Source organism: Epinephelus moara, chromosome 18, assembly GCF_006386435.1.
Source record: "Epinephelus moara isolate mb chromosome 18, YSFRI_EMoa_1.0, whole genome shotgun sequence".
NCBI classification, from domain to species: Eukaryota; Metazoa; Chordata; class Actinopteri; order Perciformes; family Serranidae; genus Epinephelus; species Epinephelus moara.
In genome coordinates this window covers 36,176,616-36,186,424 of record NC_065523.1, presented here as the reverse complement: position 1 = coordinate 36,186,424, position 9,809 = coordinate 36,176,616, and the positions used below count along the sequence as shown (strand labels likewise).

Sequence of the window (9,809 nt, the reverse complement as noted above, 5' to 3'; positions counted from 1 at the left end):
ATTAAGGGGTCGTTTTTGTGACAACATACATTTTCACAGCTCCATCGTCACGGCCCTGTTGATGCTTCCACATCCAGACGTGTCCCCTGGATGAAACCTTTGAGCTTGGGGAAAAGGAAACAATCCTAAAACACCTCCCTACTCACCTGGTGCCACAAAAATCACCTGGAGCCAGGTCAGGTGAGTAGGGAGGTGTTTTAGGATTGTTTCCTTTTCCCCAGTTTTCTGTAATGTCAGTGAACGTGTCACTCCCAGCGAAGTTGTGTGTTTTAAGATGCTGTGAAGCCTGTCAGTCAACACCAGCACCTATGACAGTGATCTGTGTGAGACACCCACCATTGGCAGAGGCTTGAGGAGGGAGGGTTGTTGTTATTCCTGCAGTTTGCGTGTGTGGTGTGTAAGCAGACGAGCAGGAGTTTATGAAGTAGCCGCTTATGCATAGGACACCTTGTAAAGCAGACAGGTTTGTTGTTTTGGTGTTGGCGATGGCCCACAACAGTGTGTGTTAAAGTTAAAATAAAAAGCCAGCAATGTCTCATAGCCTCATAGTTAAGGGGCGCTACAATGCTGTTGACGTATAAGGCCATTATGTCATATTTTTTAGCATTATTACTATTATTTCAGTCACTGTGTCTGTTCATGTGCCAGCTGAAAAGCTGTTGTATCAATGTAAAAAGTGTCACCAGATGGGCGGAGCTACATTTGAAGTACCGCATGCAAACTGTGTAAGTCACTGAATAATCCACAACAAGTATTGTTTCACAATAAAAGCCTTTGTAGAAAATGAAGGGATTCTCTCAACTGAAGTTATGAGGGGCTTTTAATTTGAAACAGATACAGGAAGTGTTAAGTTTGAAATTATGCAACAATGCATTAACTTTATCAACACAAACAGGAGCAGATTAAAAATACAAAAATGCTGAGGGAATAATAAAAAGATCTGTTTCAAATAAGGCTGGTAGCCTCTACAGTTGTGGTAAGTAAAAGCCCAGACACTATTTTTAAATTTTATTTTTTTATATCCTCCATTATGAAGAAAGAACATTCTTTGCTAGCTTGATGCTAATGGCAGTACTCAGCGGGTTAATAAAGTTCCTCTGCTGTTTCCTTTTTACTCTGTGTGGTAATGTCCCTACAGGAAATATCTAAAAAGCTGGGGTGTTGTTGTCGTACTGTTTCCACGGCAGCAGATCACTCTGTCTTCCTATTGGTCAAAGTGACGGCTGTGACGGGAGAAGTCGTGAATGACAAAAAGAAAATCAAACATGCTAGACTTTCTGTTGGAACGTCATGAGGCGTCCCAGACGTGGCGTTGGTTGTCGTCTATATGACGCACTACACAAGATGAAACGATGGATTATCGCGCACGACACTCATTGTCGTTCACGATCCATGTCGACACCGTACGATGCTGCATTGGGCTATAATCGGGGTGATATCATGTAGTGTGAACAGGCATTAGTGTGTGTCTAAAAACTTGCATTCCTGGTATATGTAAGAGAGTGTCAGACTTTAGTCTTCTAAAAGTCTCTCCAAAGTCTTCTAGCGTATGGTAGACATTAGGAATAAAAACACAATCAAAGTTGACGAAGGTTTGTCACATGTCAGCAGTTAAACCTCCAAATTGGTTCTGTTTTAGCTGCTCATACCTTAAACTCAAGCAAAAACTTTTACTTAAAATTTAAGGCAGGGGTTCCCAACCTTTTTTGCCCTGTGGACCATTTTTCTATTAACTATTTCACTGTGGATCGGCTGACCAGCAGACCAGGAAACAGCAGTCACAGAGAGTGACTGTTGTGGAAGCTAAAGTTAGAGAAACTTTCCTTGGCCACTGAAATAAAATACAGGAATTCTAAATTTCGACGTTGCTCCCCTTTAACTTTATTTCCTCTGTATTTCAATGTCAGTAACTCTCAGGTAGAGGCTTCACACAGATTTTATGTGTCAGTATATTGTGCTGGGGGCAATGACAGGGAGTGATGAGAAAATGCTGCACTGAGTTCAAGGTAATTACTGCAAAAAATGGCCTATAAAGTTATTTAATTGTTGGAGTAGCTTTAATTGGTCCACTGTGTGCAAAACTAACTTTTTGATTTACTGGTCAAGGAGACTGGCAGATGAAAAATTTACCAGACAGGCATATTTTTACCAGCCAAAAGTAAAAACTGCTGTTTTGTTTTTGTTACATATACATCCACTTCGGTACAGTTCATTAGTAATTTATTTGGGTGGTAAATAGACTGGGGATAGTTGTATATTAGTTGTAAATAAATTGGGAATTTGTTGAATTGATATATGAGTTATAAGAAGAAATGTAAGAAAGGGGTAGGAACATTTAAGTTTTACTTCTACTACTTATTTTCGGGTACTGTTATCTTTGTCTTGGTTGTTTTTTGTTATGTATATTTTTTATTTTTGGTTCGAAATTAAGTCTTTCATTCATCATTCATTAAACACAAGCTTAAAGAAGAGGCCAGAGCAAAATCCAAAGCAAAATAATATTGAACAACTCATCATCACAGCCTCAGCATGTGAATAAGTTCCCTCTGGTGAACAGTGATGCAGTGTATTATGTGTAGGGCTTTTATTGTGAAAGGTCAGAATGAATGGAGTGAGGCTGTAATGTGCTGCCGTTGAAAATATGGGAGGCAATAAAGAGTTTGTCGTCTTGGTCCAGACTACGGAGCCTGCATGTTATCATTTAATGGCCTTCATAAGTACGGGCACAACTCATAACCCTCAGCTTCACATCAGCTCATGTCCTGTGTGGTAAACAGTGCTGTAAAACTTGGAGCACCATTTAGATGCGCATAAAAACACATCTGTAGCGTGTGTGTCTTTCCATGTCAAACTTTGACACTGACAGCCGAGGAGCAGCAGAGCCGTGCACCCTTAATGACACCAAAACTCACCAAAATTCAGCATAGTTTTTTATGACATGACTATTTTGGCGCAAATCTTCTGAGATTTACTCGCCAATTGAAACATCTATGCACATACCCACCCATATGTATGTGGGGCCCATTTGGGTAGTAAATGTTCTGATTCTGTCTTTGTCTATATGTTTTGTATATTAATGTTTTTGTACTGTTTTTAAATTTGCTCACGAACTCTGTTTTAATAGCAAAAGCCAATTAGCTTCAGCTAGAAACTTGTATGCATGACATCTCTTTTGTATTTTACACGAAATAATGGTTAACGCATTTGTCCCTGATCACTAAACGTCTAAATAAATAAATAAATGGGTTAAAATGGGCCCTACAGACCTACATGTTGAGTGGACGTCACATTACGTGACAGCAGTTGCGTGCGCATACTGGTGGCAGAAAAACAGCGGACATTGTAGAGAAACAGTCGACATACCCAGAATAAAAATGTCTTCTTGTGCTGTTGGATGTTTAAACAGGAATACAGAATAAGATAACCTTCATTTTTATAGAAAACCGTCGCAGAGGATGCTGTAGTAGAAAATAAAGTTTGAATTATAATGTCGATATTTAGGCTACAATCGCTGCTGGATACTCCGTAGAGGACGATGTGTTTGGTTTACAGAATTACTGAGTGGTGAAAGATAAGTTCTGTAAAAACTCACATTTGTAAAACATGGATTTGTCTTATTGTCCTTGGTTAAAATTTGTGGAGACGTCCCCATATAATATAATTTAACGTGGAAGTAACAGACAACTTTTTAGCTAGCTAGCTAACGCTGTCTGCTTATTAACTCCTGGATCATAACAGAATATAGAAACTCTCACCACTGTTCATTTTGAAAAAGACACCACAAGAAAACATGTTCTTTGTTTAGATTAATAAACTGACAATGGCTTGTCGTTTACTTCTAGCTGTCAGTGATCAGCCATAGATAGCATGCTAACTATGTTAGCTACATCGCTAATGTTAAGATGCCTTACATTTTCTCTGCCTGGATGCAGATGATGGGATCTAAACACACATTCTAGGATTTCTTGCAGTGGCTTTTCTAAATTGAGCAGTGGTGAAAATTAATATACTTTGTTATGATCAAAGTGTTTATAAGCAGACAATGTTAGCTAGCTAGCATGCTAGCATGTTGATAAGTTGTACTTCCACATTTAATGATATTACATGGGGACGTCTCCACAACTATTAATCAAGGACAATATGCAAAATCCATGCTTGACAAATGTGAGTTTTTACAATTCTTATGATGATTTATCTTTCACCACGTAAATTATTAAGAAATTCAGATAAACCGAACACACACTCCTCTACTTAGCACTGAGCAGCAGTGATTATAGCTTAAATAACCAGATTCTAATTAACAGGAGACAAAACTTTTTTCCCCCACTATACATAGATCATAAACTCATGGGTATAAAAACGAGTCATTGCAATCGGTTAAGAAATATAAATGTTATAGTGCTTTTTACGTTTTATTTAGCGCTCACACCGACACCACTACTGTCCCTTTCTGCCACCAGTTTGGCTCCGCCCACATAAAATGTCATCACTGTTTACGAACACAAAAATTGTCTATATGGGATTGGTACCGGTTGCCCACATAGTTGGGTTTAATCAAGTTGGCCCTACATAGATTAAGCTAGGGCTACCTGGGTACGAAGTGGGTATGGGCCCAAAATGTGCATTTTATCTGGGGCCCACTTGGGTAGACCCACCCATGTGGGCAAATATGGCATAGGGCCCAAGTGGAACCAGTTGACAATCCCATACAGGCCCCACATACAAATGTTGCTGATGTGGTGCTTGATGGATGTTGATTTTGGAGTCTGTTGGTCCAGTAGCGAATGTTCAGAGACCTGGTACTGGTCCGCAGCCCCGGAGTTTGGAACCTCTGATTTAAGAGATCAACTTGGTTTATATTCTTCAAGCATATCAGAAATGTATTTTGGCCCCAAACCATAAAGTGATTTATAAACTAGCAGCATGTCTTTGAAGACTGCTCTGTAATTCACTGGAAGCCAGTTTAAAGATTCAACAACATCTACATAATTCCACTGGTTCTGTCAGACACCAGGATTGTTAAATCTGTACATCTGAGGAATAAAAAAACTACTGAAGCGACGTGTTTACTTCTGTTTCACTGATTTGGGTGGAAACTTCAAAAGAGCACAGTAAGAAGAGTACAGTAATTGGCTTCACTAATCAAGCCTCGGCTCAAGGAGGTATCCCCAATTTATGCTAATTACATTTTTCATACCAGCGTGGACAAAACAAAATGCTGTAGCTGCCACACCACTCTGTAGGGTACTGGGTTTTATTGTTTGCTTAAAGCTTTAATTTTATCATTAATTTGCAATGATAATTACCATTAGCTTGAAAAACCACCCTCGTGTTTTGCTCCCATCTTCTGACACAATATTCAGTTAGGATGTAACACTGTCTGTAGATATTTAGAGCCCCAACATGTTGCTCAGATAATGAATTTGCTCAATGGATGCAGCCACGAGGATACATACAAAAGCTTTGTGTCATGTTCACACAGCAAGCTTTACATAAAATCTAAATAAAATCATCCAACATGCAAAAAGCACATGATTGTCCAGGGACAGAGCCCAGCGTTTGGACAGCCAGGCACAGAAAATGTTGGTTTGCTAACAAACAGGCTCACAGACATGATCTGGCTGGGAGGAGCTGAACTCTTCACACAGAGAAGAAATACATTAAAAAAATATTTAAAGACAATCCATCTGTTTTCTCCTCTGTTTATCCCCTCAGATGTGTTTCCTCTCACCCTGTCTGCCTCACAGTAAAAAGAAAGGATGGTAACTAAATGCTTTCAACTTGGCACGCCGTCAGAACGAACCTCTTAAAAACAATTTCCCAAATTAGAAGGGATGCTGGATGAACTTGTGTGAACTATTTCAAAGACTAAAAACTAAAAGGAAAGAAATAACTAGGAAGAAGAAACCCTGGCAAGCCTTAAGATGGTGATGGTGTCAGCCACATAAAAGAGTTGAACTTATCATAAAGCTGAGTTAAAGGTACGTTATAGCCTAAAAACTTCTGAGAAATGCTTATGTTTAAACTGAGGTTATAGAAGATATTTGCTGTCTTGCCAAGAAGTAGATCAATGCAACACTCACATAGTTCAATGTATAGCTGGAGTATATGAATACGAGCCTGAGTCCCGCCCCTTAGTAAAGTTAATAAAGTAAATAAACTATCGGGCACTCCCTTTGTCTCCCTGCCAGTTAGTGAATGTGATTGACCATATACCCAACCCATCTACACTGTAAAGCCCAATCCATCCATGACACAAAATATTTATGTAAAGGCCCTGACACACCAAGCTGACGGTCGGCCGTCGACCAAAATCGGGCCGTCGGTGTGACGGTCGGCCGTCGACCAAAATCGGGCCGTCGGTGAGCGTCTGTCGCCCTAGTTTTTGCGGTGTCCCGCACCGTCGGCACCTTGGCCTCTGTGGCTTTTCGGCGGATTGAGCATGTTGAATCGGCGNGACGGTCGGCCGTCGACCAAAATCGGGCCGTCGGTGAGCGTCTGTCGCCCTAGTTTTTGCGGTGTGTCCCGCACCGTCGGCACCTTGGCCTCTGTGGCTTTTCGGCGGATTGAGCATGTTGAATCGGCGGTGGAGCTTGTCGGTGAGAGAGATCACTCTGATTGGCTGTTCAGGTTTTATTTCCTCGCCCCTGTAGCGAGTGAATCTGCCTGTAGTGAAACCGGGGCTAACCGGTGCTTCCTCCTCAGGCTCCACTTCACTCAGCTGCCCCACAGACCCGCTGCTTCTTCACACTTTAACCTGAATAACAAACCGGAGCTAGCTGGGAGCGGCTAGCGGAGCGTTAGCCGCAGCATGACCGGAGGGAAGCACAGCCAGTTAGCCTCCGCTAGTCTCTGAGCTAGCCCCGGCTCTCCGTTTGGATCCAACCGGAGCACCGAGCCCTGGTTTGTTATTCAGGTTAAAGTGGGAAGAAGCAGCGGGTTTATCGGGCAGCTGAGTGAAGTGGAGCCTGCGGAGGAAACACCGGGACCGTCTGGATGTAATAGTCCGTGGAGGTGCTGCGGTGCTCGGCTGCACAGATAGGAAACCCCTCGGCTGACAGGATGTACCACTCTCTCACTCCGCTCTCTCTCACGCAGGCGCAGAATGTACGTGCCACTTGGCCGTCGGATGTAGTCTGTGTCGTGTGTTCAAATGCAACTGACACAGGGCGACGTGAGGCGACGTAGACGACGCAACAGTTGGCTTTCGTCGCCACTAGTTCTTTGATGTCGGTTTGGTGTGTCCGCACCTTAAGTCTAACACAAATGCCCCAGTTTTACAAAATGACATTAAAACTTTATGATGACTTGACACAAAAACTCATCCCTTGTGAGCTTGACATGATATTTTTATGTTAAGTCAACAATTTTTAAAGTTTTGAGTTAATCTGACTTAAATTTATGAAGCAGATTCACTTACTTAGTTTGAGGCAAATAAACAACACTGTCATTGTGCACTTAACATATGGTGGCGTGTTGGGGCTAAATGGGTGGAGTTTCCCGGCACACCATGAGACAATGAGACAATAACACCACAGAGAGACTTAAGCTCATTCAAAACTCTGCAGCTCGGCTATGAACCAGAACCAAGAGGAGAGAGCACATCAGGCCGGTCTGAGCTGCCCTGCACTGACTTCCTGTTACATTTACAATTGATTTTAAGCACTATTAGCATGTCTAACAAAAATGTTGTGCTGTGGTGAATCAAAGAACACTTCCTGGTGCAGGCCTTATTCTTGCGATAGAGACACCTAAATTCGCCACAGTACATTTTAATAGTTTAATGACATTTTTTAAAAATCTTGTGATGTAATGTTAATATGACATAGACTTCAATGCTCAAACAACGAAAAAGTTATGTTAAACTGACATCCTGTTACATCCTGAATCCAGTTATTTTCAACGTGTGGTGTAAACAAATTAAGGGCCACCTGGAAAACCTGAACATTTACACACATATCACCATCGGGCGTAGAAAAGAACGACCTTCAGCACACAGACAAAGACTGCAAGCAGTGCCTTTTCATTAGTCACTGAACATATCTGGCTGGGAGCAGTAACTTCTTGGACAAATAAAGCTCACAGTTAGTGAACTTAAGACATGCTGGGAGCAAAATTGTTACTGTCAGACGGAGCCAACTCCCATTTCCAGTCTTTGTGCTAAGCTAAGCTATGCTAACAGGCTGCAGACTGTAGATTTATAACAAACGTACAGATATGAGAGTGACATCAATCATCTCAGCTAAAGGCCTTTACACACCGAGGATGTTTTTGTGTGTGATTAATTTGCAAGGTAAATTTTTTTGGCTCCTGCACCATGAATGAAGACATCAAGCAATGTGTGAAACAGACGCCACATCTCAAATGTCACAACAATGACTGTCACACATTCGCATCACTACAGTTATAAATAGTTTTGATGTGAAGTATTCACAAGGGAGCATTTTGCATTTTCATGGTGTTTATTCGGCACGCCCATTTACTCTCCCCTGACAGCGATTAAGTGTATTTCCCCTTAAGGTCAAACTTTTCCTTTAGCATTAGGTCGACCCGGGTCTTGCCTGATGGACACCGGAAAAGGCTCTAGCCTCCACAGTGATTGTAAACAGGATGAATAGTTCTAAACTGTTGAATTGGTAAATGGTTAATGTTGAATTAAGTTTTGTTTAGGCCTGTCGGACTGTGTGTCAGTATGGATGTGAGAGCGCCATAATTTTAACAGCCAAGCCTCTATGGAAGAGGAGAGGAGAGGAGAGGAGAGGAGAGGAGAGGAGAGGAGGCAAGTTGTAGGAGACAGAGTGTCTGAATTAAGTTTCTGAAACACAAAAAAAAAAAAAACAATAAAGACCACAAACACGTTCTGTAAGCATGTTGTGAGTATTTAAGTGAATCCAGTATTTGAAACAAAAGGCCAAAAGTTTTCACAAGGACTTTGTTGTGTGTGTGTTTGAGGTACCGGCTGAAAAAAGAGTGAATGGGGTCTCCCTCCTTGTAAATGTCAGGATTTCCTGAACAGCCTGACCCTCGTTGACCTGACGTGGAGGCTGAGTGGGTGTTGTGATGTAAAGTTGAATAAGACATTGTTCCTCAATGTTAAGAGGGTTTTCCACAAGCTTTTCCTCTCTGATACCAGCCCGCCGGCTCCACAATTACTTGTGTTCCTACTGTATGTAGTGCATGAACAAAGCTGGGTGTTGTCCAGTAGGATTTCTTATTGTACCCCTTTTTTTTAATGCCTCAAGCGTAAAGAAATAGCTTTTATTTCTTACAGAGAATTAGATGATACTGTTTTAATACTGTACAGTAAATGTGAATCAGCAGCCAGCTCAGCATTAGGTTGGAAAAATGAATACAGCTCTGTCCAAAAGTAACAAAATCCACCTACTAGCACCGTTTAAACTCACTACTTAACATCATTATATGATTGTTTAACCTGCAAAAAAGGCAAAGAGTAAAAATGAGATATCTCAGTTTCACAGGGTGTTATGAGGATGACTGTTTTTCTGGCAGGGTGCAGAGTCAGGCTAGCTGTTTCCCCCCATTTCCAGTCTTTGTGCTAAGCTAAGTTAACTAGCTGCTGGCTGTAGCATTGACATGTTAAGATATAATATGTAACTTCTATACATTAAAACGTCTAAAAATTTGGTTAGAGTTGTGTACTTAGATTATCTCAAAAGTTCCAACACTGTTTAAACTGACTAAATCTGTCATGGACATGGTTCGTGTTATCTGGTCACCGTCGCCTGTCAGTGGCGTCATGCAGCTACTTTATTCAGTGTTTTTACTGTTTTCTATCAGTAGGCCCGTTT

The 9,809-nt window shown here is 41.3% G+C and overlaps 1 protein-coding gene across 1 annotated transcript in view; it reads right to left on the bottom strand.

The window, feature by feature from the left end:
• The window catches only part of usp43b (ubiquitin specific peptidase 43b), a 113,101-nt gene that overhangs the window by 42,718 nt on the left and 60,574 nt on the right, over nt 1–9,809 (bottom strand). The window lies entirely within an intron of this gene.